Source organism: Podarcis gaigeae (genome assembly GCF_964106915.1).
Source record: "Podarcis gaigeae genome assembly, chromosome: 16".
Classification (NCBI taxonomy): domain Eukaryota; kingdom Metazoa; phylum Chordata; class Lepidosauria; order Squamata; family Lacertidae; genus Podarcis; species Podarcis gaigeae.
The window spans coordinates 9,979,025-9,994,196 of NC_139693.1; the positions used below are offsets into that span (position 1 = coordinate 9,979,025).

At 47.5% G+C, this 15,172-nt stretch overlaps 1 long non-coding RNA gene across 1 annotated transcript; it reads left to right on the forward strand.

Annotated features, from left to right (window-relative positions):
- The first annotated feature begins 2,251 nt into the window (after nt 1–2,251).
- Nucleotides 2,252–3,888, forward strand: LOC310833028. Its single transcript, XR_014558522.1, has 2 exons — nt 2,252–3,291; nt 3,333–3,888. It is a non-coding gene; the product is annotated as an uncharacterized lncRNA (long non-coding RNA).
- Nucleotides 3,889–15,172: the final 11,284 nt, after the last annotated feature.

Sequence of the window (15,172 nt, forward strand, 5' to 3'; positions counted from 1 at the left end):
TGTGTCGGAAGCTGAAGAGGCAACAGGGTTTAGTGAGCAGGGAGAGTCTCTGGCAGAGAGCAGTTCAGAATCAGAGGCAGAAGTGGAGGCAGAAGAGGAGGGAGGCCAAGAGGCAGGGCTGAGTCCGGCTGGTGAAGAAGCCAGAGGGGTCTCAGCCTCCAACAAGCTCCCCTCTCCCCTAGTGTCCCATTTCCCCCTTTCTCTTTCAAACATCCTCTCATGTCCTTCCATCATTACTTCTCTTCCTTCCTCTCTGCCCAGCAGGCTGACAGGAAAGAAAAAAATGCTTTTTCTCCGGAAGCTTGAACCGATCACTTTTGAAATTAGGCCGAGGGCCACATGTGCCCCCAGGACTCCAAGTTGCCTACCCTTTCCTATACCCCTTCCACAAACCCAGTGGGCGCTCTTAACTGCTGAGCCTGCGCACGGCGAACCCCAAAATCATTCTGTTTGCTGCAAGAACACAGGAGCGGAGAAGAACCTTTACAGAAGGAGGAAGTATTGCCAGGCAATTTCCCCTTATTTCGAGCATAGATGCTGCTGCTTTTATTTCATTTTTATGGTCTGTTTATGGTTTTATGTTCTCTCCAGGCCCACTGTTTATATTATGGCGAAATGGCCAGTAAAATAACAGCAGTGTTGAGGCATGGAAGACTTTATTTGCTCAGTCAGACCAAGTTCTGTCCAGTCCAGCATCCAGATTCACACTGACAGATGCTTCCTGGATCACCCGCAGCTGTTCTTCTCTGACCACGCCCCCCCCACAGCCCAAACAGTTTTCTGGAGGTAGAATGCTTCTGGGTAGGGAGGCTCTGTCTTCAACTATTATGACGACTAACAGATACTGATAGACTGGCATGCCATGGAAAACGCCTCACTCTCGCTCAGTCGGACCAAAGTTTCGTTTGCCCAAGCACCCTGTCTCTGACAGGGGACAGATGCCTGCTTCTGGAAAGCTCGTGAGCCAGGCAGAAGGCTGAGACAGCTCCCCCCCCCCCCCAAATAAATAAATTGTTTGAGCTCTAGTTTGGGAAGGGAGCTGCCAGCATGCCAGGAAACAGAGGCAGAGGAGCGGGTCAGCGGTGGGAAAAATGGCCTTATTTTCGGCCACACCCCTCTGCAAACACATGATGCATGGGGAAAATGAACAGCAGCTACCAAGAGAAAGTAGGATATTGCGGTGACTCCTTGATGTGTCGTGACTAAATCTGCCACCGCCCTCCCAGGGCTGCAAAACATTAACAGATTAAGTATGAGTCCTTCAGGGTCCCTACTACAATTCTATGATTCTATAACGGCGAGAAACCCGTCACCTTTCAACTCCTTCGCGCAGCGTGGCAAGCCAAGTTAAATTTCATCCCTTCTAGGAAGAGGAAGTAAGATCAAGGGCGTTGAAAATAAACAAATTTAAAAAACCAATAAAGGGAACTTAAATCCTATGGATGCTATTTTTAGGCAGCTAGGTGAACGATCTCATTTCAGTAATAAATCTTTTTCACACAGTGCCTTTCCTTGTGAGAGTGTCACGGTGGGTCAGAGTTACATTCGGTTAGCAGCTGGATTGCTGCCACATATTTTGCTGCTTCTTCACCCGGCCAGCGCATAGTTAAACTACGATGTCCCCTCCCGTGAGACGTAGTGAAAGTCGCTGGGTGAAGAAACCAGAGGCCTTTCTTTTGGGCATGGTCGGCCAATTGGTGCCAAAGAAGGATAGAACATTCTTTATGTATGCTACAGCAGCAGCAAGAATACTCATCACAAAGTATTGGAAGACACAAGATCTACCCACCTTGGAAGAATGGCAGATGAAGGTGATAGATTATATGGGACTGGCAGAGATGACTGGCAGAATCCGAGACCAGGGGAAAGAGACAGCGGAAGAAGATTGGAAGAAATTTAAGGACTATCTTAAGAAATACTGTAAAATTAATGAATGTTAGAATGACGTTGGTTTAGAAAATATGTGGTTTCCAGCTGTAAAGGATAAGTAAAAAAGAAAAGAGAGACTAAAAATTAAATGAAAAATAAGGGAAAGGATTTCCTGAATTAATAAATTAGAAATTGGAATACAGAAAGGGGAGGTATGAGGAAGTCAGGGAAGTAAGTTATAAGAAAATAAGGGACTGAAATTATACTTGTTTTTATTTTTGTCTGTTTGTTTGTATTATTGTATTGTTTAGTTTTGTTTTTATAAAATGTTTGAAACTTTAATAAAAATCTTTAAAAAAGAAAAAAGAAAGTCGCTGGGCTGGAAAAGAGGATCCCTGGAGGAGAATGGTAGAATTGTAGAGTTGGAAGAGACAAGGGGTCATCTAGTCCAACCCCCTGCGATGCAGGAACATGCAGCTATCTCACATGCAGGGATCGAACCTGCAACCTCGACGTTATCAGCACCACGCTCTCGCCGACTGAGCTAACATCATCATCATCAATCTTTATTACGGTCCAGAGACCCAACAAATCATTACAAAGCAATACACAATTCATACAGCCTAACTCCAGGTTAAACAAGCATTTTGTTCAGAATATAGGGATTATTTGTTCTTGCAACCACCGATAAAAACTTTGCCACTGCTAATGTTCTAGCATTTGTCCGGTCTTCCAATAGGAACCTGACATAGTGAGCCTCTGATTTTCCTGGGAAAGGTACCAGCAAGGGTAGTATCAGTTCAGCCCTGGCTTGCTCATATTTTGCACCATGCAACAAAATACGTTTTATGGAATCGATGTCTTGAGCGCACGAGCAAAGTCTGTCCTGGTAGGGAACTCCTCTCAACCTGCCATCCAACACTGCAGAAGGAAAGACGTTTAGTCTGGCTTTGGTGAAAGCCTTCGATAGTTTGGTACTGTCAGATTTTTAATGTAAGATGTTAACTTAAAGACATACCCATATTGTACTCAGTATTCGCAGAAAGGCATCAGTGGACTAGGTGCCCCTTTGGGTCCCTTCCAACTCTACAATTCTACAGTGCAGCTCCTTTATGGATCCTTTCTGGGCCCGCCTTCCTCTGCTTTCTCCTCCCTTGAGAGAGTTCAATCCAAACTCCTTAGAGCTCTCCTACAAGTCCCCAGATGTGTTTCAAATGCATGGGTTACACTAGAAACGGGGATGATGAGAGTGGAGGCTTATATCCACCTAACATCAATCTACAAATGGCTGACATTGAATTTGCTCCCCCGAGGAATACCCCCACTGATCCTCTGCGACCAGTTCCAGTCAGGCTGGCAGAGAGCAGTCCTGAACACACTTCAGGAACTGGGTTTTGACCCTCAAGCCCTTCTAAGTCTGGGGTTGGGCCAGGCAAAAGCTATGGTCAGGCAAAGAATCATAGACACCGAGAGACAACAGGACTGCTCAAGGTGCCCCAACTATAAAATTGGAGAAATCAAGAGATATATAGCCACACTGGCAGCATATCTCTTCTTTCTCGTATCCAAAAATGCAAGAAGGGCCTTTACACTCGCCAGAAGCTCGGCTCTGCCCTCGCAGGTCCTGGAAGGATCCTTTAAAAAAATGCTCAGAGACTTTGCGCCTGTTCATTGGGGGAGATAGGAAGCCCAGAGCACTTGTTCTTTAGATGTCCCTTTTATGAAGAGGCACGAAGTAAGACCATCGATCCCCTGCTGGTGAGGCTCGCTGACCTCCCGGAAAAGCAAAAATTGACCTTTTCTTGTTAGGCAAAGATCATAAGACGACCCGGATGGTCGCCAGTTTCTGTGTACACATCTGTGGGCGCAGACCATCCCCCGATCCAAACTAGTTCGTTAAGAAAATCCCCAGACTCGGTTCCATGGGTGACTCTGGGTCATCTCTCTGCAGTAGCTTATCTTAAAGTTTTAAGTGTCTATACGCTTATCGCATTTATAAATTTTAAATTTATTGTTTTATACATTGTTTTAAATGTTTGTTTTCCTTCTGGGATTGTACCCCCAAGTGTGTTTTATAAGCTGGTCTCCGACCGTAATAAATTATCTGTCTATCTTCTACGGTGGAGAAGAATAGGGGAAAGTCTTTCTCCCTCTCTCGTAAACACAGGAAATGGCAGACATCCAGTGATGGAAGGTTCAAGACACCTTGAGCTCCTTTTTAGTGGGATGGAAATGCAGCAAATTAATAGCAAGGCTATAGAGGGAGACTAGCTGCCAGGGCTGTGTCCAGCCCCCGCTGGGAACAGGCGCATGCGAATCCTGGCTCGGGTCTGAGCCTGGTGCCTGGAAGATCATGGACTCGTACAAAGGGCAATGAGTCCAGAAAGTGCACAGAACACTTAATCATACCTGTCTGGGGACGGCGGAGGGAACAGGAGTCAGAATAAATAAAAGAACCTTGTTAAAACATTTCAAGACCAGTCTCTGTATCACCCAGAGGCCCTTTCCACACCCATTGCAAATATGAGATGAATAAAGCGATAAAAGTGTGAGCTCCAGAGTCTTTTGACGTCACAGCGCAGCCAAATTTGAGGGGGAAACATCGTTCGGCTGTTATGGTTGGGCAAGACGGGTCATTGAAATTTAACAACCCAAGCGCCTGAACTGAAGGGAGGGAGCAAAGTCGCTTGCAAGGACACCTTTGGTTTCCTTCCCCCCCCCAATGTTTTATTAGTTTTCAGACAATTCAACGAATTCAATTTCAATGCAATCTTCCCTTAAGATTTTGACTTCCTTCCATGAGGTTTCTATTCAAATCTTTCACCTATTGCCATATATGTAATATTTATCTAAAGCATAATAATAATCATCATATTTTTATTATTTTGGTTTCCCCAGCCACTCTGGGCGGCTCCCAACAGAGGACTAAAAACAGAATAAAACTTCAGACATTAAAACTTCCCTAAACAGGGCTGCCTTCAGATGTCTTCTAAAAGTCAGGTAGTTGTTTATTTCCTTGACATCTGATGGGCAGGCGCCACTACTGAGCACATAAATCTTACATTGCATTCCTTTATCATTCTTATTCCTTTGCCTATATTTCAAGTCCTGTGCATAGCTGTCAACCTTCCCTTTTTTTGCGGGAAATTCCCTTATTCCGGCGCCGTTTCCCGCTGCTATCCCGGATTGTTAGATATCCCGTAGACTGTCCCCAGGATAGGTGAGGCTGCTGATCCCTTATTTTCAAATCTGAAAGTTGACAGCTATGGCCCTGTGATTTCATTTGACTATAATATTTTCTCAACTAATCAGAAAAGGCTCTCCGTTTTTCTGCACGCGTTTCTCCTTCTTGGTGTCTTATTTTTGATGTCAGTTTCTCCATCTCCACATAGTCCAATGATTTTAAGGTCTGCTCCTCTTTCATTATTAGAACTTATTTCCATTTATGTGCGTACAGAATTCTGGCTGCTTCGGTGGCACACATAACCAATTTACCCAGCTTTTGGGGGGACCTTTGCTATTGGCTCAGCTCTTGCGACTTTCGCTCGAGGCTATGGCACCTCTCCCCCCCCCCCGAGGGATGCGTTCCCTTCTGGGCAGACGCCCCGTGATCACATGGCCATGGTGGGCAGGGCCAAAGAAAAAAGGGGCGGAGCAAACCATGTGAATTTTGTAGAGGAGGCTGATTTCAACACTCACACACACAAACCCCCCAGACAGAGAGGCTTGGAAGGGCCACATTCGGCCCTCCAGGCCTGAGGTTCTTCACTGCTGGAGGAGCTTCGCAGGGAAAACCTCCAAAGGGTCAAAAGCGGTGCAAGAGAATTCTTGCATTGCATTCCGTTTCTTTTAAGTGAAGGCTCCGGTTATAATATTTTAGCACCTCCGTTCCATTCCTTGATGCTCCCTTTGTTCTTTGGCATCCATAAAATTTTTTGGCTACAGGCCTGAGCTGCCTTTTCCCCAAAACAACCTTTCTGTTTTGCAAAACTTGAGAGATCCACACCACAGGGATGGGCCGATCAGTCTGTTTCGGTTTCTCCTTGTTCCGGGTTTAATTTAATTCCACCACGTATCTGCATCCATTTGTCAGTTTCATTTCCAAGGGTCCTCATGGAAACCTGCCAGCATTTTAGCCCCGGTTTCTCCAAAATTATATGCATTTCTATGCACTATTCTGCCCAATTGTACACAATTTTCACAAGCAGTTTTCCCTAAGTGTGGCATGTTATTTCCACTAATACATGCATTTTGAAATGCACGCTTTCCCCTAATACGCATCATTTTTTAATTTCAGTTCGCACAGAACAGAGAGGACAATTATAACAAGAAATGAAAAATAATATATGAAAAGCAGAAGTGAAAAACCATGCAAATTAGAACAATTGCATACAAAGTCCAAATCATCAGTGGTGGAGGGGTGGGTGGGGAGGTGAGAATTAAAGTTGTCTCCATATATAGAGAACATATTGGAGTTGTTTGACTGCCATGCATAGTTCCAAGTTTGCCAGGCCATTTTTTTTGCAGACCCTTTTTGATTGGAGAGCTGCATTACAAATTTGGAGGAGTGAGTATGTATAAAGAGAAGCTTTGAACCTTGGTTAGATTCCAGTCCTCATGGTGCTAGACCTCATGGTTCTATTCCTGCATTGCAGCGGGTTGGACTAGTTAACCCTTTGGGATCCCTGCCAACTCTACAATTTTAGGATTTTACGCAAGAGGTGGACTTATATAGGAACACAGGAAACTGCCTTGCACAGAGTCAGTGCTGTGCTCCAGCTAGCTCAGTATTGTCGACACTGACTGGCAGCAGCTCTCCAGGGTTTCAGATATGGAGCCTGGAGATGCCGGGAATTGGAACCTGGGACCTTCTGCATGCTGCAACCACTGAGCCTTTTCCCAAACACCAGTTTTGGGGTGACCTCTGAATACCAGTTACTGGGAATCGCAAATGCAGAGAGAGCTCAGCCTTTGCAGAAGAGAAAGGGGGGAAGAGAGTGATCCTGAGCATGCACAGAGTGTTTTGCACTAAGAACTCCTGACAGTCCAGTTCCAGACTGGTTTGAGCCCTGAACCTGCCGCTTTAGAAACCCAGCACTGCTGTTCACCCCACCCTCCCAAGTCCAAGGCCCCAGACCCCCCAGTGCCTAGTACAGGCTTCCTCAACCTCAGCCCTCCAGATAGTTTTGGCCTACAACTCCCATGATCCCTAGCTAGCAGGACCAGTGGTCAGGGATGATGGGAATTGTAGTCTGAAAAAAAGGGGGAGGGCCGAGGTTGAGGAAGCCTGGCCTAGTTGTTGTTGTTTAGTCGTTTAGTCGTGTCCAGCTCTTCGTGACCCCATGGACCAGAGCACGCCAGGCCCTCCTGTCTTCCACTGCCTCCCACAGTTTGGTCAAACTCATGCTGGTAGCTTCGAGAACGCTATCCAACCATCTCGTCCTCTGTCGTCCCCTTCTCCTTGTGCCCACCATCTTTCCCAACATCAGGGTCTTTTCCAGGGAGTCTTCTCTTCTCATGAGATGGCCAAAGTATTGGAGCCTCAGCTTCAGGATCTGTCCTTCCAGTGAGCACTCAGGGCTGATTTCCTTCAGAATGGATCGGTTTGATCTTCTAGCAGTCCATGGGACTCTCAAGAGTCTCCTCCAGCACCGTAATTCAAAAGCATCAATTCTTCGGCAATCAGCCTTCTTTATGGTCCAGCTCTCACTTCCATACATCACTACTGGGAAAACCATAGCTTGAACTATATGGACCTTTGTTGGCAAGGTGATGTCTCGGCTTTTTAGTACTGCTTTTTCCAAATATACACAGACCTTCCTGGAATAAGCACACTAACCCGGTGGCACTTTCCACATGGCCGGGGTTGCAGCACCACCTCCTGGCTATTTCTTTGCCAGCAACTTAGCCAGGCAACGGCTGGGCATGAAATTTCTAAACGGCACCTGAGCATCCTGAAAATGCATTTTCCAGCCTGAGGGCCACATTTCCTTCTGCACAACATCCCAGGGGCCAGAGGCAACAATGACCAGAGCAATGCATGTGAATGTTTACATCCGAACAGCAGGCTAGTTTCTGCACATGCACTCCTGCATACGCCCCTCTTTGCTCTCCATCCAGACAAGAAAGAGGAATGATCGGGGTTCAAGGGCACATTCCAGCTGGGCAAAAGCCTTCAAGGAGGGTGTGAAACCAGGGCCAGGGATGGGTGCAGCTTAGGGAAGAATTCTCTCTCTCTCTCTCTCTCTCTCTCTCTCTCTCTCAATAACTTTTTTATTCAAAATTAAAACAAAACATATTATCCAGAAACATATCATCCTTATTTTCCTGCCATTTTTCCTCCCTCCCCCCCATAGAACCCTCCCACCCCCCCCGACTTCCATCAGTTCCAGTCTTTGATTTCTCTAAAAGTGCTGTTTTCTGCATGTTACGCAGTTGTATAGATCCTCAAACTATTTAGCTGATTATTATCAATAAAAAGTTTGTGAATGTTTATTCAAAGCCAGCCAAGGAGTCCAATTTGCTTTGTTGCATCTTCAAATACTTTGTAAAGGGTTCTCATTCATCTTTAAAGTCACAGTTATCCTTGTCCCGTAGCTTGTATGTCAGTTTTGCCAGTTCTGCATAGTCCATCAATTTTTCTTGCCCAGTCAGGGGAGAATTCTCAGCGCCAGACAGAGAGGATTGCATTTAGCCCCTTTCCATCTTTGGGTGTGTGTGTGTTTTGGGAGAGAAATAAGTTTGTTAACATGTCAAAATCACTGTGAAGGCTGCCCATTGTGCCATACTCTCCAGCACCTTGGCCAGGGTGGATAAAAATCAAACTTAGGAAGGCCCCGGGCCTGAGAAGCCTTATTGGTCACAGGGCCTGGCTCCTGCACGCACACCTGACAGACACTGAATGGAATAATCTTGAAAAGCAGATGTGCTGCTGTTCTGCCTGTTGCCACTGCCACTGCTTCATAGAATCACTGAACTGCAGAGTCAGAAGGGACCCCGACGGTCATTTAGTCCAACCCCCTGAGAGCCAGTGTGGTGTAGTGGTTAAGAGCGGGAGTCTTGTAATCTGGTGAACCGGGTTCGCGTCTCCGCTCCTCCACATGTAGCTGCTGGGTGACCTTGGGCCAGTCACACTTCTCTGAAGTCTCTCAGCCCCGCTCACCCCACAGAGTGTTTGTTGTGGGGGAGGAAGGGAAAGGAGAATGTTAGCCGCTTTGAGACTCCTTAAAGGGAATGAAAGGCAGGATATCAAATCCAAACTCCTCCTCTTCTTCTTCTTCTTCTTCTTCTTCTTCTTCTTCTTCTTCTTCTTCTTCTTCTTCTTCCCTGCAATGCAGGAATCTCAACTGAAGCATCCATGACAGACGGCCACCCAACCTCTGTTTAAAAACCTCCAAGGAAGGAGAGTCCACAACCAACAGAGTCCTCTGCCTCCCCTGCTGCATTGGCACCCATTTTGCTCTGCAGGTTCCGGAGCAGTTTCCAATGCCATCCTGCTGCTGCTTCTGCTGCCGCCCAGGGGCTTTTGCCGTCTGAGGCAGCCGCCTCAGTCTCTCTAATGGCAGAGCTGGTTGTGTTGAAAAGTAGTCAGTAATGATCAAAGAACACTGAGATGGAGGCGAAAAGCCTTTCAACAGTCAATATCCTGCAAATATGCAGTGATAGGGTTTTTGCCTTAATAAAAAATTATTATTATTATTATTATTATTATTATTATTATTATTAATGCCCCACCCATCTGGCTAGGTTTCCCCAGCCACTCTGGGCGGCTTCCAACAGAATATTAAAATACAATAGTCTATTAAACATTAAAAGCTTCCCTGAACAGGGCTGCCTTCAGATGTCTTCTAAACGTCTGGTAGTTGTTGTTCTCTTTGACATCTGGCGGGAGGGCGTTCCACAGGGAAGGTGCCACTACTGAGAAGGCCCTGTGCCTGGTTCTCTGTAACTTGGCTTCTCGCAGTGAGGGAACCGCCAGAAGGCCCTCGGTGCTGGACCTCAGTGTCCCGGCAGAACGATGGGGGTGGAGATGCTCCTTCAGGTATACTGGACCAAGGCTGTTTAGGGCTTGAAAGGTCAGCACCAACACTTTGAATTGTGCTCGGAAACGTACTGGGGGCCAACGTAGGTCTTTCAGGACCAGTGTTATGTGGTCTCGGCAGCCGCTCCCAGTCACCAGTCTAGCTGGCGCATTCTGGATTAGTTGTAGTTTCCGGGTCACCTTCAAAGGTAGCCCCATGCAGAGCGCATTGCAGTAGTCCAAGCGAGAGATAACCAGAGCATGCACCACTCTGGCAAGACAGTCTGCGGGCAGGAAGGGCTTTTTGATAGTTACTGACTACGCCTAATATTTCTGTTCATGGAACATTTACAGTGGTACCTCATGGTAAGTACTTAATTCGTTCCGGAGGTCCGTTCTTAACCTGAATCACCACTTTAGCTAATGGGGCCTCCCACTACCACTGTGCTGCTGGAGCCCGATTTCTGTTCTCATCCCTAACACAAGGTACTATTTCTGGGTTAGTGGAGTCTGTAACCTGCAGTGAATGTAACCTGAAGCGTATGTAACTTGAGGTACTACTGTATTTGACTCCTATTAATTGTGACTCCATGCACATTTTACATGTTTGCTGGTTATGAATTGTGAAACAAGGTACAGTGGTACCTCGGGTTACATACGCTTCAGGTTACAGACTCCACTAACCCAGAAATAGTGCTTCAGGTTAAGAATTTTGCTTCAGGATAAGAACAGAAATCGTGCTCCGACGGCGTGGCAGCAGCAGGAGGCCCTATTAGCTAAAGTGGTGCTTCAGGTTAAGAACAGTTTCAGGTTAAGAACGGACCTCCGGAACAAATTAAGTACTTAACTTGAGATACCACTGTAATGTTATAAATTTATCATTAATACATTATTAGCCGTGTTGTTCAGAGTTTTCTCTTTTGCAACACAGGGGATACTCTTAGAGAGGTGACAGCCGGAGCCAATAATTGCAGAACCCATTCATTGCAAATTTGTCCCCTCCTCTTGCCGCCGCTGATTTCTACAAGTGAAACGTGAAGGGGAAGGAGGAGGAAGGTGGCTGTCAGTGCCGCCCCCCGCAAAGTGGAGAGGCTGGCAGGGGCTGGCTGAAGACAGACTGGGGTTATTGGGCCAAAAGCACCCCATTTGCCCAAATGGAGTGGTCTCCACTGTACGTTCTGCCAGAGTGCAGGGCTGGCACATCACTAGGAATTCCTGGGATATATATATATTTTGCAAGCCAATTTGTGGTAAGAGCTGTGGAATTTCCCCCTGCGTGAAAATTTCATCCCCCTCGTGAACTTTTCAGAATCCAATCCCCCCCCCCCCCCAGGGTGTCAGGCTAGGCTCTGGGATATACCAGAGTTCAAATCTATGCCTGCCTGTGAAGCTCACTCTATGACCACAGTAGCCAATTACTGGGTGAACAACCTCGCAGGGCTGTTGTGCAGGTGGAATGGGAGATGGGGAAGAGAGAAAAAAACAAGTTTGCTGCCTTGGAGGGAAGGCGGGAAATGAATAGAACAGAATGCCTCCACAACCTCGCAGGGTTGTTGTGAGGGTAAAATAATAATAATAATAATAATAATAATAATAATAATAATAATAATTTTTTATTTATACCCCGCCCTTCCCGGTTCAGGAAACCAGGCTCAGGGCAGCTAACAACAAATTTAATACACTTAATTGATGCTACAAAAAAACCAAAACATAAAATACGGTATAAACAATAAAATAGGAAGGGGGGGGAGGAGAGAAGTGTGGCCCTGTATTGAGCTAATTGGAGGAAAGACTGGGAATGAATAGAATAATAGAATATTAGAGTGTGGAAAAAGCGGCCTATAAATTTAACCAGTGATAAATACAAATACACTCATACCTTGGTTCTCGAAGTTAATCTGTTCCGGAAGTCTGTTTGGCTTCCGAAAAACATTTGAAAACTGGAACACTTACTTCTGGGTTTTCAGCATTCAGGAGCCAATTTGTTTGACAACTAAGCCGTTTGACTGTAAAAGGGGGTGTAACTGAGAGTGAAAGGCAAAATGTACCCTTGAAATTGGGAGTAGGGCTGGGAAATCTCAGGTCTAGTGGCTGAATGCGGCCCTCAAAGCCTTTCTATTTGGCCCTCGAGACTCTCACCAGGCCACACCCCCTCTAAGGCCACGCCTCTTGCTGGCCCAGCTCCGCCCCCTGAGCTGAGGTGGGTCCCTGAGCTGTGGTTGTGCCTCTTGCTAGCTTGCGTGGAGAACGGGGCGGTGGGTGGAGCAGCCTCGGACTGTTGTGAGTGGCTGGAATATAGCCTGCTGGTGCAAAAGGCGAGAGACAGATCCATCGCTGCGCCCGCTCTTGCCTTTGATCCCACCCACCGCTTGTGTGGAAAGTCACCTGGGATGGAACGTATATCCCTGTTATTTATTTCATAGAATCTATACGCCGCTTGACTGTAAAAACAAAACAAAAAACCTCAGAGCAATTTATGAAAAAAGATAAAGCAATAAAATTATCACTAAGGAAAGTGAACGGCCATAATTTAAAACTTTTGAAAAGTTTAAAAAAAACACCCACAGACAAAGGACAGATCAAAACTCGCATCATTTGGGTAGCCTTGTCGAAACAAAAACGTTTTTAGCAGGTGTCAAGCACAGTACAGTGGTACCTCAGGTTAAGTACTTAATTCATTCCGGAGGTCCGTTCTTAACCTGAAACTGTTCTTAACCTGAAGCTCCATGTTAGCTAATGGGGCCTCCTGCTGCTGCCGTGCTGCCGGAGCCCGATTTCTGTTCTTATCCTGAAGCAAAGTTCTTAACCTGAAGCACTATTTCTGGGTTAGCAGAGTGTGTACCCTGAAGCGTATGGACCCTGAAGCCTATGTAACCTGAAGTGTATGTAACTCGAGGTACCACTGTACAGAGAAGGGGCCTGCCTGGTTTCATTAGGCAGGGAGTTCCAAAGTTCCCTTGGTCTAAAAAGAAAAAAAAGAAAGTTCCCCCATCCCTACCTTAGGGGTTGCCTGAAGCCGCTCCAAAAAGAACTCCACTTTGCACATGTCCAGAGGCACCCTTAACTTGGCAGTGTCTGCGTTTCCATTCTGAAGTTGGGCTTCCACCCGTTTCCTGGTCTCTCTCTCTGCTGTGTCCCCATCCCCCTGGTCCGCCTTGCGCATTGCCCTTTTAAGAGGACACTTTTTGCTGCTTGAATGGGCCGCTGGAGTCTATGCATGCCCATTGTTGCTGGGCGCTCCCATCCCTGCCCGCTCCATTGTGTAGCTAAAGAGCCGAGCTTGGAGGCGGAGTGGGGGGGGGTGGAGAGCCCTCTCCCGAACAGAACTTTTTTGCGAGAGAGTCGACGCGGTCAGGGCCCCAGCCAAACACGCTGGAAGGACTGAACTGTATCAGGACCCGTCTCATCCTGCACCTTCCAGGCTGGGGAGGTTGCCAAAAACAAGCTCTCCGGCCACACGTTTCAAAGGCAAGTAGATCTACCTGAAAGAGCAAAAACCCTCCTTCTGTGGGCACAATGCCCATCCTGGCCAACAGGGGGCTTTTCAGGGTTGCCACATCTTTACCACCTGCGCCGCTCCTCTGCCCTTAGCCCACAGAGGCAGCAGGTGGGTCTTTCGGCATCAGCAGGATGGGCAAGATTCCCTTATTTCCATTTTTCCTCTCAAGGCCAAGGAGGGGGGTCCTCCCCCCCACCCTCACAACAGGTGGTGACCCTCCAAAATTTGAAAACTTTCTCAAGTCTGGGATCCAGAGGAGATCGATGGCGTTGTTTTGTTTTTTATTTTGGAGAATTTATTTTAGTTTGCGGAAGCAGGTAGAATGCCTCCCCAGGAGTCCCGTTTGCCGGCTCTCTCCGCTCTGTGCGTGGGAGCCTTGCGGGGTCCTCTCTGCGGCGTGGGTGGAGCGGGGCGCCCCCCAACCAAACAAGGCTCCTCGCTGCCGGCAAGAGCGCAGCATTCACTTGGCCGTTGCCGGGACACTGGTCGCCACAGCAACGTCCGAGTGTCTTGGCCAGGGCGGGTGATTATTTAACCAAATGCCCAGCTCCAGAGCGCCAGTTGCGACTCCGGCTTGTGGGGGGGGGCCTGGACGGGGCTTGGAGAGGCTTTCTCTGAGAGGGTGCAGGTGGGTATCGCTCGAGACCCCCATGGTAATAATTTATCCACTCTTTTCGCAGGACCGGCAGCCTGGTCCTCTCTCTCTCTCCCATGGGAGAAGCCCAGGCCGTGACGCAGCAGTGACTTGCTCAACCAGAGGCCTGCAAGTGTTCCTCTTTCCAGGTTGGCGGGAGGAATGGGGCACAGTGCAGTGTTGTTCGTTCTCCTGCTAATATTGCACTTGTCCCGGCCTCCTGCTGTCCTGGGTTCGCCTACGGGTGCCCCATGGGGACATACCTAACCCAGGACCTCTCGGGATACCAAGTCAGGCTCTCCTTCCAAAGGCCAGAGACCTGGAGACAAGACAGAGGTGATTGTGAGATTCGGGAGCCACCAAAACAACAGGACGGAGACACACATTTTCAATCGGAGCGCTTCTGTCGGACCTCAAGTGCAAACTTTCTCATGTCTTCCTTCTCTAGTGACAGGAAGGAAATCTGTTTGGCGAGACGACTGCCTCAGGCGGCAGATTCCACTGAGGCAGCAGATCCCAATGTTGATCTTTCTTCTCCCTTGTTGCTGAGGTAGATCTTCCCTCATCCCTTCTTCTCTGGCAGGGAAGCGGGAGCCGTTTTGGGGTCTGCCTCAGGTGCCCAAATGTCTTGGGGTACGGCTCTGGGTGGTGAGAGTATTAATTATACCTGGGAAAGGGACATGGCTCAGTGATGGAGTATCTCCAGGTAGAGCGGGGGCAAGACTCCCCTGCCTGAAATGGCGGGCAGCTGCTGTCCGTCAGTGCAGACAATACTGGACCAAATGGACCTGATGCATTCTCTGTTCCTAATAATTTCAACTTTTATATGGAATGCTTTTCTTAGTGCTCAAAAGTGCCCCTGATGCAGAATTCATAAGAACGTAAGAAGAGTCAATGGCCCCTCTGGTCCAGCTTCCTGTTCTGAATGTGGGCAAACCGGACCTTAGGACAACAGCACTCTGCCCTCCTGAGATTCCCAGGAACTGTTATCCAAAGAAATGCCGTTTCTGAAAGTGGAGGCAGAGCACAGCCATTGAGTCTGGTGGGTGATAGCTTGATCCTCCATAAATTTGTCTAATCCACATTTAACTATCTGCTCTGTGAAGAACTTCCTTTCCTCGGTCCTGAATCTTTCAATGATCATCTCCAC